We start from the raw sequence: 11,468 nt of genomic DNA, 5'->3' as shown, positions 1-11,468 counted from the left end.
TTTGTGGTGCCACTGCACCTTCATCGAGCCAAAGAAGTTGCTTTCCTCATTGAGAAATCTCATTTCAAAAGAAGTTGTGATGTTTTCTAAATTACTGTTTCAGCTGGCTTTTATTTCCAAGTGTCTGCATCACCCAGAAAATCTGAGTGTGTCCTGGTTTGTGGTATTTCTGATTTATTTTCCTATTTAGAGGGAATCTTTTTTTTTTTTTTTTTTTTTTTTACATATGTCCATTTTCTTCACACAAAAAACACACACACAAAAAAAAATTGGAGTGACCTCTGGTCTTATTGCAGTTTGAGGAAAGAAAATAAGAATGTAGAAAGATTCTGGATCTCGGCCATTACAATGAAAAACATCTGTTGAAGCCTTTGCAAGCATAAATTTATCTTACCATGGGCATGATTATTGATTAAAATCCACATTCTTTTTTCTCATAAATTTAATTCTTATAAATTTTCTATTAATTTTTTTCCTAATAAATTATTTCAGCTTCGTTTTGCTTCTCAATAAAGAAAGATAGAAACTTGTTGCATGTTAGTGCTTCTGTAAAGCAGAGGTGGCCGAAGTTTATTCTAGGCACAACCTGATGGTGGTCCAGAGTGCTGGATGATCCCACAGTGCTGGCTCCATTCCTTTTTCTCACTGTTAAATGACATAAAATAGTTTCCTAGTGTTGTGTTTCCATGTAAGCAACCAAACAAAGTCCTGTGGAGGTATGCTGAAGTCCCAAATCTGAGCAGTGGTTTCTCTGACTGTGAATGTGAAGGGCAGCGTGAGGCAAAGCCGTAAAATTCCTGTTTCAAGAGATCTATCAAATCTGAGGGCTGCAATGTCTCCAGACTTGCAGGGGCAACTAATTGTGTCCAAGGCTGTCTGGTTATGAATGAGTATTACACAGTCTTGCTGGGATACGGATCTGTTTTGGGATCTGTGTCAGAGTTAGGACATGCCCGTGCCTGAGTCATAGTAGCACATCCGGAGAATCGGAAGAGGCCAGACCTGGATGGGTTCCAGCTCCCCTCCTGGATTGGGCAGGGAGTCTTTGGGAGACTCAGAGGTCTGCTTGCCACAGAGGTGTCTGTGCCCTCTCCCAAAGGAATTTTGATGAAGAAACAAGAAAACACTCTTTCTCACTACTGATCCCATCACACAGCTTTCTTCAATGTGGAATTTTTATATAATTACACTGATGAAACTCCTCCCTGTGATTTATTTTCTGGAACCTCTGCAGGTTTAAGAAGGAAAGTGAACTGTGGTGAATGAATGCTCTGTACATTTCTGTTCAAACTAAAAATGTATCTTCTACAGAAAATGTCCACTTCATGCTCTTGTGTGGTTTTATTTAATCTTCCAAACCCATATCTAATCTAAAGGCATAAATCACTTTCCAAGACTCAGTAAATTCAATGGGTGTGTTAGGCTGCCTCAGAAGGTTAGCTAATGAATTGGGTCATGGGCTTAGCAATGTTTGAGAGAAATTGTAAATGATGCCTGTTTTTATTGGAGTGAAGTAACATTTAAGCATAGGGTAATACACATGATAAACTTGCAACACTAGCAAACTGAAAAACACATGGGACCCATGCATGTGCCAATTCAAATATAACTTTATTAAACACACCTGATTTTAAGCTACCTTTTAGTATCCCATTTAGCAGTTTAATGAGAACCAGTTATAACATACTTGGGGTTTTTTTCTGTGTTCAGAATTCAGCAAGCTGCACAGCTAACATGCATATCCATTCAGGCAGGCAGAATCAGAAAAATACAATGAAGGCCTTTACTGTAAGTAAATGTAGGACATCAATGTGACCTTTTAAACCAACACATCCCTTACACACTCTGCAGAGAACATCTGAAGCAGAAGCTATCAGTGCTTCCTTGAGACCTTTTAGCAAAAAAGACTGTATCATGAATTAAAGGGCTCAAGCTGTTGACTACAAGGACTCCGGCATTAGCAGAGAATGGTACCGAGCAGTGTCCATTCTTGCACAAACATCTGCAGCCATTGAAATGGCCACTTGCTCCTGAAGGCAGGGGAGCAGTCTATTATGGACATGTTACAGAGTTCTCTTTCAGCTGCTGTTTGCCTGAAGTGCCAGGTGCAAAAGATGTGCTGTAAAAGAGAAGAGGGTAATGGTCACATCGATTACGAACTGATAATTGCTCACTCACTATTTCCCTGGTGTTCAGCTGACTGGCTGTTTCAGCAATTATTTTCCTGTTCTTTATTTCTATTAATGGTGTGCCCAATATTGGGGACTGTTTCCTTCTTTTGTAGCTCTAACCTGCTATTGAAATCCTGGAAGTGTAATGTGTAGCATTAGCTCTAGTGTGTCTGATTAATGTAATCACAAGCTTAGTTCTGGAAGGAATCCACCCTGTAGTTTACATTAGCTGTTAGATGACCTAAAATTCTCCCCTCTCCCCCATCCATGTGCAAAGTACTGGTTGCATGTTTTTACTTTTCTTTTTGTTTACTCTTACAATTTTGCTAAGTCTGGTGAAAGAGCTGACTGCCTGCCATTTTCCACATTCTCGGTAACCTTATAGTTCTGAGTTCTGTTTTCAGATGCACAGGGATGATGGGGGTCACAGAGCAACATAAGTCTTTGTTAACTTAGCTGCTGCATCTGTGGCCGCTGATTTATACGGGTTAGAATACAACTGCTCAGAAAGATAGTCACAAAAGCCTGTAAGCATCTCTTTTTTCTCCTTCCCCCCCTTTTATTCTTCTTTTTTCTTTTTTTTTATGACAATACTTTATCTTTTTTTTTCAGCTGAGATATTATGAGGAGTGACATCCTTTGTATGAAGTAATCAAACCATTGCTTTTTAAAGATATGAAAATTAAAAGCTTTCAATTTCTTTACTTAGTATTTATTTTCTCAAGTAAGAAATCCTGGCTTACATAAGGATTTCAAGATCAAATGCAAGTTGTCTATATTTTATTCAGACTCCAGAAATCTCAGTTCTGGATTGGGTTTTGTTTTGTGGTGTTTAAGTTAAAGAGAATTAAATTCCATGGCAGCATATACAAGATAATAAAAGAGGCTGAAAGAAACAAAACCTGCATTTCCCTTTCTCTGTGAAGAAGAAAGTGAACTATTTGAAGAGGCCAATTATGGAAGTTGAGATCAATATGGCATTAAAAATCACTTAGGATGAAATGCCGGACGATAACAGATTATCATATTAATTAGATCTTTGCATGCAGGAACAATTATGACAGCACCTGTTAGAAGCTTACTGTTTTTATTTCAGTACAGCAGGTCTCCTCCTATCAATGAAGAAAAACTTCAGTAATATTGATTTTTTTGAAAATTCTGGCAGATTCTCTACCTGGTAAAGACATCAGGGAGCCATGTAACAGATAAAGTGCCCAATGAAATCTGGGAGTTTGAAGGTGGGGAGCTGTAGATGAAAGTGATCAAATTATTTTTAATAGAATTCTCTAGAATATGAGGCTTCTTAGAGTGATCCACACAGCTGGTGATATTCATGAGCCCAGACTGGTTTTCTTGATAGCTGCAAGAAGGCTTTGAGTGGCAGCAGCTATGTACTACCATGCAAAGTTTTGAGATAAGGACTAGATTAATCCAGTGAATTATGACACTATACAAATCTCTGACAGTAACTGAAATCAAAAATTATTTCCCCACAAACAGACTAAGAAGAAATAAAAGGCAAGGGTTCTGGGGTTATTGTTTGTGCTGCTGGAAGTGGGAATGTAAAAACTCGGGAATATACAGAACGTATGCTCTGGCCTCCATTGCTGCCAATGTATGTTAATTCTTTTATTTCTAACCTCATAACATCTAGGCTAGCAAATCTGGGCATAACTAATTCTCTAATTCTGTGTTTCAGTGTCATTTAGTCACAAGTAAAATTTGCTGCATGAAATCACTTGTTATTTTTGATGAGCATTATTAAATCTCCTCTGGCTGTGTCAGAATAAAGGATGAGACCATCACAAGCAAAGTAAAAGCAGATCCCTTTTCCACTATAAGCTGTCTCAAGTACCTGCTGGCTTTGCAGGCAGGCATCTCCCTGCCTTGCTGGGACACTGCTTGCTGTGGCTGAGACGCTGGTACTCACTCCTTCCATTTCGAATTGTTGCTTTCTGATGGCAGCTCCTCACAAGCCTGGGAGAAACCAGTCATCCTTCCACATTCTTGCCATATGGTGCTGCACAGAAATCGCCACGTGCGCTTCCCTGTGAGGAGGAGAGTGTGTACAGGAAATAAGTGTAAATCAAAATAAGTATAAATCCTCTCATGATTTTTGCACCCAAGCTCAGGGTAGGGTGCACAGTCTTTACCTTGGAGCTGCCAGCGGAGCCTGCGCTGTGGAGCTGGGCTGCATTGCAATGCCACGGCCGGGCTGGTGCTTTGTGCAAGTGCCCTAATTGGGAATGCCAGGTCTCATCCATCCAGCAAAGCATGCTGAAAGCACAGTAGCCTGCCTGGGCTCAGCACTGTCCTACCCCATTCCTGGCTCAGAACTGAACTGTAACCGCAGCCATACAGTTTAGGGGACTGCCTGTGGTGAGTACTGTATGTGGCAATACGTGGGAAGAGTTTTAAACCCCTTGTCATAGTTTCAGTGAATGCATAGCATGTTGTTCTGTGTTCTCTCTCTTTCATGAACTTTTAACCTCATCCCACCTCTACCCATGCTCAAAATGACAGCCACTGAAAAGGGGGGGTGGGGGAATGCTTTCCATTCCTTTCTCTGTTTAAATATGCAAATATACAAATATGCTTCAGCTGGCCATAGGCTTTGGTACTGCTTTCACTCCCCCTCAGTGACTCCATCCTCCCAGTCAAAGTGGTGGTCCCCATGAGTAAAAGGGAGATTACTTCAAGGTAAGGTACTTTATTGCAGGACAGATGCCAAAAGAAAGCAAGAAAGCACTTAGACACTTTTAATGGACAATGATTTTACTGATGCTCTCAACTTTGAGCTCACATATGGGATATTATGAGCCAAGTCATCCAAATGTATGCATTCACATTTCAAAAAAGAAAACATCTTAGGGAGTATAACCCCTTCATGTTGCTGGAGAAGGCTATTCACTTTCCATTTCACTTCTTGCTGGTGTGTGGATATTAAAAATGAAAACTTAAAAATAGTTCTTAACTTTGGCAGCAAGATCAACATCAATACATATCTGTCAGTGCTACCCACTTAGCCTGTGGTCCCTCTGCATAACTTGACAGAGGGTCAGAGCCATTCTGACAGCTCCACAATGGGAGAAAGATGTGGTGACAGGCAATGCTGAAGAGCTGAAGATGTCAACAGGATCTCCAAATATCCAAAGGTCTTGAAAACCAGAACTCTGAGCTGCAGAAAGGCAGTAAGTTTGTCTAATGTAGGAAAGGCAGTCTTGCATGAAATGGGTCCTTTAGACAGAATCAGAGGATACCTGGAGATGCTGAGGTGACTAAACATTTATGAATCCTATTTAAGGACTGTCAGGATATCTGAAAAGGACTGAAGTCCTTTGCAGCCAACTATCCCACTTTAACCCATCATATTTTTATAGGGAGTTGTTAAGTGGAAGTAATTTTACACTTCTCTAACAAATCCCATTACAAAAGATTTCTAAATTAATTTTCATCCCTTTGGGGCTTTCTCCCAAGTATCTGTAAGTGTCTATGACCATATGTGGTGCATTTTAGCTGGAATAAAATTATTTCATTTAGCTCACTATTTTTTTTTCCCCAAAGTACCTCATAGTTCTCCAAGAAAATAACAAAAAGGACAATGATTCTTATTTTATAATTTGCAAGAGCATAGGCTACTCTGGTTTAGGCTTGGAATGTATTAATAGATGCTAATCTGGTGTAATAGGTGTGATCTGGTGTCTGCATTTTTGCTGTCTGTATTTGTGTAGTTAAATATACAATCAGGATTTTAGGTAACACGTACTTAGATTTTCTGCCTCAGCACAGATGTGATTAATCACCTAACTATGGCTTTCCAAATGATATTCAGCAATGATGGGGATCATTCAGAATTTTCAGAGTTAAAAATGGGAGGTGCTGGTAAGTTCATCACATGCCTTGTCATGCCTTCACATGCCTTGTCATGCTTGTGGCTCTGTTAAGTGGTACTGGTAGCTGAAAGAAAAGCAGCTAGAAAGGCTTGGCATGTTAAGGAAACTTAGAAGCAAAGGGTGAGATAATTGATCTCAGGTGTGCACTTAAAAAAACTATGGTGTTTTATCTAGATACTATTAGTACTCGATGGAGCCACTGTGAAATACTAATAACTCTAGAAGGAACACTGAAAAAAAGATGTTGCTGCTTCCTGAGCAGTTTGCAGCTCCTTGTTGAAAGTGAGACCTTGTCATGGTTAAAGAATTGGAGCGGAAAGTGTGTAAAATCCAGTGAGGACATGATTCCATCCTCATTGCTGCTTCTGATGGTGACAGACCTGAAGGAAGTGGAGTGAGGCACAACATTTCTTAACACTACCAAGGGGAAGGCCCTGCTTCCCTTTCACAAATCTCCTTCCTTGCCTCCTCTCTGCCACATTCTCCCACCCCTTCAATTTGGCAGCATTTTGGCTGAGACAGCTCAGTTTCCCAGACTGACAAGAAAGACAGCAAAAACATGTGCATTTCTCTCCTGGTTTTGGTGAGCTAAATCTCTCAGATAATGGACTCTGCCTCAAGGCAAGTGTGGGAGGAAGGTGAGAGATGAAGATAGAAAGAGGCAGAGGGCCAGACTGCAAAGGAACAGAGCAAAAGAGAACATTTGGGAAGTGATGCCAGCCTAGCACTTGAAACAACAGCAGGAATGTGTGCTGGAGGCAGGGAAGGTCCACCACATTATGTTTTGCCCAGCTTCAGTGGCCTGAAAAAAGAGCCTCTTAGGAAATCTGCCACTGTGTTTGGAACATATACTTGAATTATAACGTTTCTTTTTCCTCAAAAAAAGATGAGTAATTTGGATCTGGGACAAAGAAAAAGGAAATTTTGGCTTATCCTACAAACAGGATATGGGTGTTTATTTGAGTCAGGGATATTTCTGTTTTAAAGAATGGTATGATGTGTTGCTTCTTGCTATGCTATGGACTAAAGAAGCCATTCCTAAACTCTTTTTGAAGAGACCATATTCTCCTTTTCACCTCTGACTTAAAGATGGTCTCTGGAAGAGGCTTCAAGGGAAAACTTATGAACTGCATACAGAAAAACGTCAGTGTCCAGCTGACCCTCCACAAGTGTGATGCAGATGTTTCAAATCACACGTATGTTCCATTAATGCATATTGGATAAGTGCAAATCCATGGGTTGAGGGATTGACATCCTTATTGCCTAGTCAACAAATCTTAAAAATACATGATGGTATTTCAGTTGCTACTAAAAATGCTTTACTTCTCTTCTTATACCATCAGTGATACACAAAGTAATTGTGTGGTAGTTCTTGCCAGGCCCTGATTTTTAGCTATTGACAAGCCTTACATGCAGAGGTAAAATACTGTGATATCCTACAAGTTACATTTGACAGCTTCGGGTAAATTAGCCTAAAGATCCTTCTCCACAGATCTAATAGGTGTAAAATCTGACTCATGCTGGGTTTGCTTTCCCTACAGAGTTATTCAGAGAACAATAGACTAGTGCTGAACAACTCTCAGGTCCTGACATTCAGTTACTGACCATGTTGCAATCAGGTGTGCATACCTATATGAGGGCTGGAGTTGGTCCTCTCTACTGATAATGGTGAAGTACTTCTTGCAGCAATCAAGTAGACCAGGTCCTGGTGTCTCACTGCTGCAGTAAGCACTATCCCTCCCTTAGCAGCAATTTTAAACTTATTTGGTATTCTGCAGCAGCTGCCAGCTGTAGTGCAGGTGTAGCCTCTGATGGACCTGTTTAGAGTCCTGCTCCCACTGTCCTAGTAACTTTCCCTGGACGTAGTTTGCACTGCAGTAATATCCAAAGCAAGAGAACATCATGGGGGTTGACCTCTTTCACCAGGCAGCAACTGACAGAACAAGAGGACACAGTCTCAAGTTGTGTCAAGGGAAATATAGGTTGGATATTAGGAAAAAGTTTTTTTACAGAAAGGGTGATAAAGTACTGGAATGGACTGCCTGGGGAGGTGGTGGAATCACCATCCCTGGATGTGTTTAAAAAAAGACTGGATATGGCACTCAATGCCATGATCTAGTTGAGGTGCTAGGGCATGGGTTGGACTCGATGATCTTGAAGGTCTCTTCCAACCCAGACATTCTGTGAATCCCCAGCATTTATCTGGATGCCTTTCAGATGGCATAGTGTTGGGAAACCTGAGTGACACTTGAGTGTTTCTGTAACATCTCAGCCCTAAAAGTGGGTGAAGGGGTGGTGCAGACACAGCCTTGAGAAGTCATCTCTTGCTCTCTGCAACAGATATTAAACACAATTTAAAGTTTTAGGAAAGCATTAGGAGTGCCCTCTACCTTTTCCCATTCCCCTGATTTTGCCTTTCTGGTTTAGCCAAAGAAAACAACTTGGAGGCAGAAGGAAAGAGGAGTCTGAGCAGCTGTTGCTGAGACTATGGTATTTTGCTGGTTCAGCAAAGAAAAGAACAAGATACATTTATTTAAATTTTATTGTGGTTGAACACTATTTACAAGATTGTAACATTGGGTTGCATCACCAATATATGAAAAAGAAACCACAGCTGAGATGAAACTTTGAGGTCAGAGACAAGAGAAGCTTCTACAACAGTGCTCCTGTGGGGTGGGAGTATTGCCATGGGAGGTGGTCCTAGCTAAAACTTCCCAGTTGTTCAACAGCCTCAACCCAGTCAGCTGCTCACTGTCAGCAGGGGCTAGCGCTGCTCTTTGCCCACTCCTCACTCCAGTCATGAACCCATAAAGCAGAAACAGTCGTATGGGTTTCAGGGTCATGAATTTTGTGCATTAAGGAAAGGATAATTGCTTAATTGAATCTTGGTACACCTTAAGAAATCTATGCATTCTAGTGGGTACTTGCCAAGGCACAAAAATTCAGCAGCAAGAAAGAGTTAAACTCCAGATCTTCACAAACATCTATGGCTCCAGGCCTCATTTGGAAATGAGTAGGGCTGCAGTGCTCTGTTCAAGCACATGTCCATCAGCCAAACTACCAGAAGCAGGGAAGTCAGCATTTGCAAAAAATATGCCTGATTTTTCTGGGACATGGAATCCACATGTTCCTCTGGAAGTTTTCAATTATTTGGAATGTACAACTGCTTCTTTCTGTGAGAAATGTTTTCTGACAAGAACATTGCTGGCTCCTCCATTGGCAGCTAGCAGTACTTTGCATGGCTCCTGTTATGATATATGGAATAGCTAATGATGCTCCTGTATGCAGTGATCTTTTACTGAGCAGCAAGATCCTGGGAAGAATCACATAATTCCTCTGATCCAAGAACCTAATTCACTTTGAAATCAAATCAGAAACCCCAAATGCTTGTACTGACTAACCTGTATGAATGTTCTGCCTAGGTTGGATGGCCACTTGGTCTAATAATACTTCATTAACTGTATGGTAGCAAAACCAACTATAGCTGGATTACTTAAAATTTAAAGGGTCCAGTATTTCCCAGACACTTTTTTTTCCCCCTGTGCATAGGTCCTCACTAATTAAGAAAGTCCAGCTTTATAGGTGGAGCAATACCAAAAAAGCACCAATAAAATTTTTAAAGCTCTCTAAAATGTTTTAATACCTTATTTCATGTGGCATATACAGAGTTATGATGGTTCATAAGGTATAAAGTTTTTTATTAGCGGTCCATTGGGGAGACTGCATAACTCAATCACTCTTTTGCAACTCATTTAATGCACATCACCACAGCATTTGACTAGCATACTTAGCACAAATTGAAGTCAGTAAAATATTTGACTCAGCAGCCCATTACGTACTTACACAAAGAGAGAGTTAACTAGAAACTAATTTCGGGAATTAGTGGTTGGTTACAAAACACTGTATAAACAGACCAACTTTTCTCCAGATAAGGCTACATTCTTCCCAAAAACCTGTAGGTCTTGCAGTGTTTTTCCCAAAAAATGTGTGGTATAAAAATTGTAAGATCAAGTGTCTTGTGCTTTAACATCTTTTTATGAAACAAATGGTAAAACTGATGTGGGAGGTATAGGATTGATTTTCTCCCTCTCCCTTCATCTCCTTTTCCCTTTCCCAAAGCTTAGAGAGATTCACTTCATATAAGATAAGCAGGATTGTAAGGTTCTCCTTGCAAAAGCCTACTTCTTTCCATGTTTGACATCTGACACACCCAAGTTGTAAGAGCTCAGTCAGCCAGTCCCCAAAGTGCACAGGGATGGTGACACCACACATAGTGCAGTCACTTTTTAGGTGACCATTGTTCTTGATTTCCCTACAGCAGTAGCTAGCAGAGCATCACAGATGGCACCTATCTGTGTCCAAAAGAGAATAGAGACTGGTCATCCTCTGTTATTTTGTATGTCACCAGCATCAGGAGATTAATTGTGTTTTCAACTGAGAATTTCCTTTGAATTACAAAAATCTTGCTTAAAACCCTCCTGTTTATCATAGAACAAACACAGATGGCTATAGTATACCATTTTCTTGTCTTATGATATGGCATACTGACCTTCTATAAAGAACTTGAAGCTTGTTGTGTGCAGCAGTAGAAAAGAGGTAAAAAAAGCACTCAGCAGGAGCAGATTAAAGACCCACATACACAAGTGTTTGAGAGACAGGGATTTTAATTTAGATCTTCAGACATTTCAGAGTAAATGTTTGATTCTTCTGTTAAGGTGACAAGAGTTATTTCAGTCTGTTCCTACTAATATTAGCCTGTATTGGTTGCGTTTATAGAAGGTATACTTTTCACAGTGACACGTGGCCAAGAAATGAAAATTTCCTTGGTTAACATTACAACAAACAAATGATCTCCTGGAATTGTTTTCATGGATTTCTGAGAAAAGCCTGCTGGTTACATCATTTACCTGAAATCTTCTACACCAGCTTAAAAAGTGCCATGCTGTGCAACTTGAAACAGGCATATGAGCAATAGACCAGAGAAATGTAATGACCATTGGGTCTAAAAAAACAGTTTTGCTTTGGCTTCAATGTTTAATTATTTATACAAAACAATATTCCAAATAAGAGATGAAACTTGCACTGAATATGTTCCATCCACATGCAGCTTTGACATGTCAGCTGGGTCGATTGTGTACCTTCCCAGAACTGCAAGGGAGGTGCAGCTCTCCCCTGACATTACTTGATATTTACTAGACTTGAAAAAAGATTGTGCATTAATTTAACACATTGTCTGTCACAATCCAGAAGAAGGAGGAAGAAACAACCTAACTAATACAGAAAGCTGCACATATTGAATGAGGCAGAAAAAAACATGCAACACAGACAAAGTAAATTAATGGGATTGATAAGAGTCAAAGGACACTGGGATAGCTTATAAATAGAAAAGTGGTTTTTAAAGAGC

General features: G+C 40.2%; 1 long non-coding RNA gene across 1 annotated transcript; it reads right to left on the bottom strand.

The window, feature by feature from the left end:
• Positions 1-1,769: 1,769 nt before the first annotated feature.
• Positions 1,770-4,517, bottom strand: LOC137477391 (uncharacterized). The gene is made up of 3 exons (XR_011000989.1): positions 4,325-4,517; positions 4,102-4,219; positions 1,770-2,119 (listed from the first exon to the last, which is right to left on the bottom strand). It is a non-coding gene; the product is annotated as an uncharacterized lncRNA (long non-coding RNA).
• Between the last annotated feature and the right edge of the window lie 6,951 nt (positions 4,518-11,468).

This window comes from Anomalospiza imberbis, chromosome 1 (genome assembly GCF_031753505.1).
Source record: "Anomalospiza imberbis isolate Cuckoo-Finch-1a 21T00152 chromosome 1, ASM3175350v1, whole genome shotgun sequence".
Taxonomy (NCBI): Eukaryota; Metazoa; Chordata; class Aves; order Passeriformes; family Viduidae; genus Anomalospiza; species Anomalospiza imberbis.
This window is presented reverse-complemented; position numbering and strand designations above follow the sequence as displayed.